The sequence below is a fragment of the Phodopus roborovskii genome, unplaced genomic scaffold, assembly GCF_943737965.1.
Source record: "Phodopus roborovskii unplaced genomic scaffold, PHOROB, whole genome shotgun sequence".
Taxonomy (NCBI): Eukaryota; Metazoa; Chordata; class Mammalia; order Rodentia; family Cricetidae; genus Phodopus; species Phodopus roborovskii.
Window position 1 is genome coordinate 405000 of NW_026126484.1, and position 9775 is coordinate 414774.

A 9775-nucleotide genomic window follows, 5' to 3' on the forward strand; every position below is an offset into this window, starting at 1 on the left:
AATGCCGCCTCAGAAGGCACATGAATTTTGAATATGGATAGATCTTGCCAAACCGTCCCCCTAGGGAGCAGTGCTTCTGGAGCTGTGTGGGAAGAGCATGATTGAATAAGATTGTAAGTTTATGTACAACTAAAACTTTGTTCCCTGACACATCTATGAAGAAAAAAATCGATGATATGTAAAAACCGGTAGTGAAGAAGGCTAAAGCCGGAGAGTCCGGTATGTTGAAATATTGCTCTCCCTTTAAAACCTGTAAATTGAGACCTAAAAGCCTGTAGGGGCAGGGTCAAAGTGAGTAAGGTTGCGGGGAGTGGTCGGATTAGGGTTTGACCAAATTACTGCCTTCTGTGTATTGCTGAAAGGAAATTGCCCAATAGACGGGAGTATGTGGCATTGATAGACGGAGTTATAGTGCTCGGTGCCTTCAGAGTATGTATCTTGCCTTCAAAATATTTTTAATTATTACTTGTTTATTCTACAAGTTAAACAACAATAACAATATGCTAAGTGAGCTGTGATGGCCGAGTGGTTAAGGCGTTGGACTCGAAATCCAATGGGATCTTCCCGCGCAGGTTCAAATCCTGCTCACAGCGTATGGTAATTTCACCATAGCTTTTCACCGTCAGGACAACCACTTTACCACGGTGACAAACTGTGTAGGATGTTTTCTTGTTGCTTTTAGTTGGAATAAAAACGTAGAACTACTGGGACAACCTTGGCTACACTCAGAAACAAAAGAAAAAAGGAAATGCCAATGGTTACTTTAAAAGTTCTTTGGTATTTAAAAAGAAGAAACAAACTAAAGACAAAGTCAAAAAAGCTGTTAGGAACCAAAATGGACTAGAGTTACAGAGCAATTGATCTGTCAGGCAAGTGGAAATGACTTACGAAAGGGACTTTGCACAAAGAGGATTGATTGTACCCTACTCACTAGCAAGCTAACCCCAAGCTTCCCCAGGAAAGTTAAAACCCAATGTTACCCCTTCTTACAAGTACGCTTTTAAGTGTTTTTGCTCACATTGAACACTTCAATCATACTCCAGCCAAACTCTCTTTTATACTTTTAGCATAACTCCCTGGGTAAAAGAGAGATGCTGGGATTTAAAGGTCTGTGTTACCATGTCTGGCTCATCTTAAATTTCAACTGAACTCTAAATTCTAAATGTATAAACAACTTTGTGATACATCCCTGTAATCCTAGAACTCCAGGAGCTGGAGGCAAGAGAACTGCCAGAATGACAGTTTCAAAACATCTAAAAGTAAAGGGAAGGAGAGGAGGAAGGTGAGGAAAGAGTGGGTTTCGTTTCATCACTTTTTCATTCAATCAACCGGCTGCAGGGTGCTTGTTTAACGTCAGAGGGAACCAACTGGCTAAATTAATGGAAACCAAGAGGCGCAGGAATGGTAAAACGAGCCTCTATAACGCAAGTGGTTCCAGGGCAGGAAATACCTTTATAAATGTATTTTAAAGGTTGTAAATTATGCAAATCAAGCATTTGTTAAATTTACATGACTTGAAACTGGGTATGTCGTTAATGTTGAAGTTAATAATAAATAGTGCAACGATATGTTTCGCGGCGGGCCAGTGGCGCAATGGATAACGCGTCTGACTACGGATCAGAAGATTCTAGGTTCGACTCCTGGCTGGCTCGTCCTCAGTTTTTTCTTTTGTTTCAAATGAGAAATTCCTGTTCAACTGTTCAGATTCTTAACAGAAACAGATTAAATCTTGAAGAACCCTGATGTTGCTCTCATTAGATTGTTGTCTTGCTCGGTTCTACCCAAGAGCTTGATATTTCTAAAATATAGAAAGGACTGTAGTTCTGAAACATCACCAAATGGATGAAACCGGTAACCCTGTTGAGAAAAAAATAAATAAACACATCCAAAGTCACATAGTGCATGTTATTGAAATGGAATGTCCAGACCACCAAATCTAGAGTTAGGACGTATCACCTGTTGCCAGGGGCTGGAGAAAGTAAGAAAAGAAAAGGAAAAAAAAAAATGAAGTCAGGTAACAATGACTATAATTTAGTGCAGCAGTAATCACTGAATCGAACACTTTAAAAGGCTGAGCTTTATTGCGCATGAATTACATCTTATTTTTTGAAAAACATAGAAACGTGGGGAAAAAAACCTAACAACTTACCAATATTTTAATGGTTCACCGCCACTCACCCCCTCACTGGCTCCCGCCCCGCCCTGGGCTGGACTCCATGGCTGCTGGCTAAGCTTCTCCCATCCTGTCCCGTTCCTGAGCACCTCCCGGACAGGTAGGTGAGAGAAGTGACAGATACTGACTCAAGAAAGAGTTCTGAGAAGCTGTTTATATTTGAAAGCAATCCCAGACAAAACCTAGGTAAAATTAAGAGTCGAGGGTATAGGAAGAGCCAGAAGCGCAGCTTTGGGGCAGTGTCTGAGCAGGTGGATCTGCCTTCTAATGTTTTCCTGAACGAGAGGCTTGAGACATGGAACAAGGAGGAGGTGCTTGAAAGGGACCTCAAGGCGAAACCAAGAAAGAACACAGATTAAATTAAAATTAATAGAGGTATATATACCATATTCTCCTTTCCAAAATCTTATCCATATCTCATAGTTTGAGTTTCAACCCGTGCTGGGATTAAAAGAATGAAGTTACACGACGCCCAGACTGTGTCTAATCCAAATGAGATGGACGGAGTGAGAGAAAGAGTTTGGAGCGCCTCTGATTTTCTCGTGTTAGAAAACCACTGCTGGCCCATAGATTCCACGGCGAGTGCCCTTTGTGCATGGCTTCGTTACAGGTAGCCACTCTGGTCTCCCTCATGGCACTTTGGATATTTCGTGGTGATTCTCCCATCGTTTCCCCCTGCGCGTCAGTTTTCTTAGGCTTACATGCCTGTAAATCCAGCAACATTACCAGACTGACTGGACATGAAGCTGGTTATACGGTTTTCCCGTGCTTCATTATCCAATGCGTGTACACGCAGGGCTGTGTTGAAACGTGGAGTGTCCCTCATGACTTAGGAGGACAGATAACTGAGAGATGCATAATTTTCATTTCTTGAGCCATATATAAGCTGAGGTCTCCTAGTTACCAAAATAGTGTGGAATCTAAGGAAAGACATCCAGGCAGAAATGGGAACATGTGTCTTCACCTACACTCATAAAATAGAGTTCCCCAGGTGAGAGGGTGGGACAGCTTGCCAAGGAGATACAGCTCTATTTTTTTTTTTTATATAATGAATTGTTGATTCTAAGTGTGGAGAGAAAGGAAATTATGAAGTTCATAGTATCACCTACTCAGAGAAGTTTTCACATTCTTGCTGAAAATAGAAGAAAAAACTCGCAGACTCGCAGAAGCATGATGAATTAGGCCCTCTATGAAAGACAGACAGGCATGTTCTACAATTAGAAGAGGGGTTTGCAAAGCAAGTGTCTGATCAGTGAGATGTGTGGAGAATATATAAAGGAGCTCAGTAATAAGAATGCCACACATGCTGGGCACAGTGATTCTAACTAGCCTGTAATTCCAACATTTGAGAACCAAGGCAAAAGGGTCTGGAGTTCAAGACCACCCTGGGCTCTATCTCAAAAAATTAAAAAGCAAGTAAATATTTTAGCACACACAAAAGTGGACGCACACTGGTCAGTGTATACTATACACCTTTAATCCCAGCAGGTAGATCTCTGAGAGTTCAAGGGCAACCTGATCAACATTTGTGAGCTCCTGGACAGGCTCCAAAGCTACAGAGAAACCCATTCTCACTGTGTGTATGGAGGGGGGAGGGAGGAAAGGAAGGGGGGAAGTATACATAAAAATACTAAATAAGCACAAGAAAAAAAAATGCTTAAATCTTTAGGGAGTTACAAATTAAAGCCACCAAGATTCTTGAATGTTTACGATAGTTAAGAACATCCACTGTTGGTGAGGATGTGGGGGAAAGCAGTCACTGCTGGAACGTAGCTTCCAGAAACAACTAAGTGGTTTCTCCTAAAACTTGTACAGCAAAGATGACAACAGGGCATTAAGAATTCACACCACCGTGGAGAAGGACTGGAACAGATCCTAAAAAACATCAGCAGCCAAACAACCGCAACTGCTACAGCCACCAGGCCCAAGGATGGTATCACCACACTAGACGATGCTCCAATTAAATCTTTCTCTGCTGAAAGGGTAACCAGCCCAAGCACATTTGCTTAATCCCACCCTCCTGGGGGGAGGGTTTGTTTTGTTTTTAGGACTCTCTCTGATAATTGGATTACCTCCTACATGGTTAAGTAAATTGAAAACTCCATGTTGATTGTTGCTTTCCTAAACGTTCTGGTTGAACACTTCTGTGAAGACTGGTCTGGCAATCTGCTCTGGGGAGGATTCTCCTGCCTCTTGTCAGCAGGATCACCGAGCAACTCAGCCCAGAAGGAGTTACTTACCTCAGTACTCAACAAGGTTTCAACAACGTCTTCTCATGAAGTAAATTGTCTGCAGAATCCAAGTTTCTTTTTTTGTCTGAAAACCAGACTTAGAGTACCCATTTCCCATTGTGATAGCCTAAAAGCACATTGACATTTATTCAAATACCTGCTTTATCTTTCTTGTCTCACAGGTAAAAGAAAACACTCAAAAACTGGAATTTTACATAAAGAACTCTTTCCCTCAGGAGGGAAAACAACTCAAGGTTTTAGTAAGTCTCTGCCAGGAGTGGGGCTCCAACAGACTTATGTTTATTGGCTATTAAACCCAACACCTAAAACACTCAGCCACCCCAGTAATAGAAGAAACAGCTACCTGTCAAACCATACCGCAGTATAATATCTAGTCTAAGTGGTTATGACATTTCAGCTATGAAATCTGGCGTTAGATTTAAAGGAAACAAAGTCTTGCAAGTGCTGTACATATACATATATTTATTATCAGAGCACAGGTTATTTGTTTATTGATAATGCTTATGCTGAATAAAGTTTTTCTGTTCCGACTTGAAGCTTCTCAGACACAACCTAGCAGGGTGGGATTAAAAGCTTGCATATAGGATCCATTTTTAACTAATTCAAAAAAGTAGGGGCACCTTCGAGGGCGTTTCTGTAGTGTAGTGGTTATCACGTTCGCCTAACACGCGAAAGGTCCCCGGTTCGAAGCCGGGCGGAAACAGATGTATGCTTTTGCAAATTCTAAGTCTTCCGGCTTTGCAATAGGACTGCCAAACACAATGACAGCTAAAATGGATCTGCACTTTAGCCACTCCTGGCTCATACACAGAGAAGGACAAAGTCAAGTGGGGCCAAGCAGATTGAAGTGTTTTGGAGTTTCTTCTGTGTCATTTCTGTTCTGGGTTTTTTGTTTTTCTAGTGGTAGTGTTTTTGACTACCACTGTAGACTTTGTAGCAATTCTGTTTTAACATCTTTAATTAAAAAAAAAAAAAGTTTTCTTTTAAAAAGTAATTAGGGATGGAGAGATAGTTCAGCAGTTAAGAGCATTCGTTGACAGTTTAATTCGCAGAACCTAGGTTACGTAGCTCCTGCACTCACTTGCACACAGGCACACACACACATAATTGCTAATATTTTTTAAAGGGGAAAGCATGGTTCTGGCTCGCCTGTGGTGTGTGTGCGCGTGCATGTATGTATGCGTGCGTGCGTGCGTGTGTGTGTGTGTGTGTGCGCGCGCGCGCGTGTGTATTGTGTACATACGTGAGAGGTAGGAAGTAAATGATAATGACACTAACAGCACCCAAGGTTCCAGTCAGTGACAGACAACCCTTTTATTTTTATCAAAGCACACGGGACCGAAGGTGTGAGAACCACACCATCGCACCAAAGAGAAAAGGCATCTTGGATCCCAGGCTCAGACAAATATATCCAGCAGCGTTCATAAAGGAAAAAACAAAACAAACCAAGCGGTGGCCTCGACCCGTAGCGGATGGGGGTGATACTGATGACTCTGGTGGGGAATCTTGGTAAACCAGCAGCATACCAAGCAGCAAGGCAGTGCCCTGGGGAAAGTGAGAAGAATGCCCATCACAGATCAATTGCCCCAGCCACAACAACACATCCACCTACTCTCAGGATTTTGTGGAGTCCCGGACTGCTCGGGAACCTGAAGAGCGCCAGTCAGGAAGAATCTCCTGGTGCAGACCGGTTAAATCCCGCGGGGCAGGACAGCAGTGAGACACCAGAACCATCCAAAGGATGGTTAGAGGAACCTAACCCCTTGATGTACATAACAAATGGCCTATGTAAAAACTCCCAGTCCTGGGAAAGGATATCCACCCTCAACCTAGGTCAACATCCAGATGTCAGTCCTTTGTTCTAGAAAAACAAAACGAAAAAACAGATAACAACTGGCTGCCTTTTTGTAGGCTCACCTGGCCCGGGAGATGAGGCTATAGGGATTCCCCAAATCCCCTAAAATAACTAACTAACTAATTTGTGACCCCGTGACCCTTGCTTAATCTTGCTTAACTGCGTGGTTTTTGCTTAACCTTGTAGTTTTTGCCTTTATAAACTCCCTGCAACTGAAACTCGAGGCCTTCTCCTGAAGCTGGTGTGTGTGCCAGCTTGCTGGACGAGGTCCCTGCCTAGGCTTTTATTCAAGAATTCAATTTAAAAAAAAAAAAAAAAAAAAAAAAAAAAAAAACCTTGCGCTTTTGAATTCGGTGAGTTGGGCTCCTTGGTGGTTTTCTTGGGAGTCTTACGGACTAGGTGTAACAAGCAGGACAAACAGTCCCTGGATTGTCGCTACAACTTTCAGAAGTACTTAAAACTTTATCCATCACCCTTCTTCATTTTCACTGTTGTTTATTGTTGGTTCAATGCACTCTGTTCAGGAACTTCTTGGCCTCAACAGGAATTTTAAAACCAAAACACTCCAACTTGGTAGTTTTGTTTTGTTTTTTTTTTTCCGTGCATGCTTGTGGAGGGTCAGTCAAGCTGATTTCTGAAGACATCATGTCCTGACCAAACCTCTCCCCAGCTCCTTTAGTCCGGAGGACGGAGGACGTCAGGCCTTTTACCTTGGTCCCCTCGACCGCCCGCCCGCCCCCCCCCCCACACACACCTGTTCCTTTGCCTTTGTGAATCTATACTGCTGAAGACCGCCGGGTTGAAGTAATCAGAATCTCCAGATGTCTGGTCACCGCTCCTACCCCGACCGAACCTCTGGGATTGTTTCTGAAAGCTGGTTAAAAAACAAAACAAAATAGGCCCTTGAAGACTAGTATGAAAAGAACGTGGGGACAGACTTGTAGAGTTCTTAATGTGTTTCATTCTGCTATCTTTAAGTCAGTCTTATTTGCAGCCATTAGAGTCTGAAAAGGGGAAGCTATTAGAGACCAACAGTAGTGATAGGAGACTTGGTTGGGGTAAAGGTTTTGTACTGAGGGCCAGAGGTCAAACTTAGATTCTGCTACCGAATGTAATCTGAATCTGAGTGAATTTCTTCTATTTCTGATGTGGATATTGTTATGATAAAGCTTGAGGGGGACCTTGGGTGGGGGATCATGGCGGATTCCTTGGCAGGCGAGGGTGACCCGAGGTGGGGAACAAGCACACCAAACAGACAGAGCTTAAGTGGGCTTTATTAGAAAGGGGAGAGAAGGGTGAGGAAAGAGAAAAGAGATAAAGAGGCACAGAGACAGAGGACAGAAGAGAAGAGGGAGACAGAAAAAGTTCTGTCTGCCCCGGGGGAATAGCGGGAAGAGAGAGCAGGGAAAGAAAGCAGAAAGAGAGCACATCCTTTAAAGGGGTCCTTTGTTTGCACCTGCATGCTGACTACAATCATGGAACCCTGGGCTGACCAGGGTACTGCCTGAGTGCATTCTGCCAGGTGACAGGAGCAGGGCATGATAATGCCTGAATCCTTACAGATACTGCAGACAGATTCATAAAGTAATGACCAAATCTTGTTTTTGTGTGTATTTCTAAGAAATAGAACTATTGGGTTTGTACATAAATACACTAGGATTACCCAATGCTAACGCATGCGGTCACTCCCCATCTCCACTTTTTGCTCTTGTCCCGGAACTGTGATCCAGCACTGGTTCTGACTCCAGCTAACAAGTGGCAGGGAAACATTTCCCATGTTTGGCCCTCATTCCATGGTCTTTTCCAGACTCTGTTCCCAGCAATTGTTAATTGATAGTGAATATAGCTTCACTCTTAATCCTTGATTCCATTCCATGGAAATAAAAAGCATGCTGTATATTCTCCTGTAAGAGTATATTGCAAGTTAGGCTTTCTCTTTACTGTAAATATAACTTATTTTATCTGTATAAAAAAATAAGCTATTGCATCATCTTGAATTTATTGAGCAGGTTGTAAATTCTGAAAAAAAATGATACAATCATTGTGAAAAATTAAATGCAGGACATAAACATTTATTTTGCTTGTTTGACTTTTTAAAACATTTATTTTGATATATTTTAACTGTGCATGTGCATGTGTGTGTCTGTGTATGTGCCCGTGCGTGCACACATGTAAATTCAGCTGCTTGTGGAGGTCAAAATCATCAGATCACCATGAATCTCCATTTAAACTCTTTTAATATATATATGTGTGTGTATGTGTCTATGCGTATAATTAAGAACACTCATACAAAGCCAGACGTGTTGGTGAACACCTTTAATCCTAACACTCTGGAGGCAGAGGCAGACAGATTTCTGTGAGTTTGAAGCTAGCTTGGTCTACAAAGCATGTTCCAGGACAGCTGTGGCTACACAGAGAAACCTGTCTGGGAAAATCAAACAAAAAGAAGAAGAGGAGGAGGAGAAAGATGATGATGATGACTCATACAGTTGCAGAATTTTATATGCCATTCTCTAGGGCATATACTCCTTTCCATACTCCTTCCTCTACCTCCATTCCCAGCCCTCACTTCATTTAGTTCTTTCTGTTCTTTATTTCTATAACCCCCTTCATACTACTTGTGTTTTATCTCCTTTCCCTGGAGGCCCACCTCCAATGTCCCCTTACTGGTTTCCTGGCTCTTACGGGTACTCTAGTTTAAACAAACATCTAAAGATTCAAATCTAACATCCACATGAGAAAAAAACATGTCTGCCTTTCTGTGCTGGGGTTACCTCACCAGGAACTACTATTTCTAGTTTTAACCACTTACTAGTGAATTTCATGATTGCATTTTTCTTTACAGCTAAATAATATATTGCTGTGAAAATGTACCACTGCTTACATCAGCTGATGGACTTTTGGGCTGTTCCCATCTTCTGGCTATTGTGATTAAGCAACAATGAAGATAGATGAACAAGTATCTCTTTGTAGTAGAGATTAGAGTCCTCTGAGCATACCCTCAAGAGTGATGTATCTGCATCATATGATGGATTTCTCTAGCCTTTTGAGGAAACTGTACGATCTCCATAGTGATATTAATTTACACTCCTTTCCCCATGTTCAAGACAGCATTTGCTGCCATTTTTTCTTCTTAATCTTAGCCATTCTGGGTGGAGAAAGATGAAATCGCAAAGTAGCTTTAATTTATGTTTTCCTGATGGCTAAGGATGTTGAACATAAAAAAAAGAAAGATGTTTCTCAGCCATTTGTATTTCTTCTTTTGAGAATCTGTTTAGTCCCATGCCCCAATTTTTAATTAAATTATTTGTTTTCTTGGCATTTAGAATTTTTACCTTTTTAAAAAAATTATTTTAGCTACTAATCCTCTTTCAGATGTATAGCCAGTAAACATTTTTTCCCATGTTACAGGCAGCCACTTTACATGTAGAGATCCATATGGTTGTTGAAAGTGATTGTTTGAAGGAACTTGAGATGTACATTTTTCACCAAGTG

At 41.8% G+C, this 9775-nt stretch overlaps 3 non-coding genes across 3 annotated transcripts; all 3 read left to right on the top strand.

Annotated features, from left to right (window-relative positions):
- The first annotated feature begins 511 nt into the window (after window positions 1-511).
- Trnas-cga (transfer RNA serine (anticodon CGA)) lies at window positions 512-593 on the top strand. The gene has a single exon. It is a non-coding gene; the product is annotated as a tRNA-Ser (tRNA).
- A 986-nt stretch (window positions 594-1579) lies between these two features.
- Window positions 1580-1652, top strand: Trnar-acg (transfer RNA arginine (anticodon ACG)). The gene has a single exon. It is a non-coding gene; the product is annotated as a tRNA-Arg (tRNA).
- A 3403-nt stretch (window positions 1653-5055) lies between these two features.
- On the top strand, window positions 5056-5128 carry Trnav-aac (transfer RNA valine (anticodon AAC)). Its single transcript has one exon. It is a non-coding gene; the product is annotated as a tRNA-Val (tRNA).
- Window positions 5129-9775: the final 4647 nt, after the last annotated feature.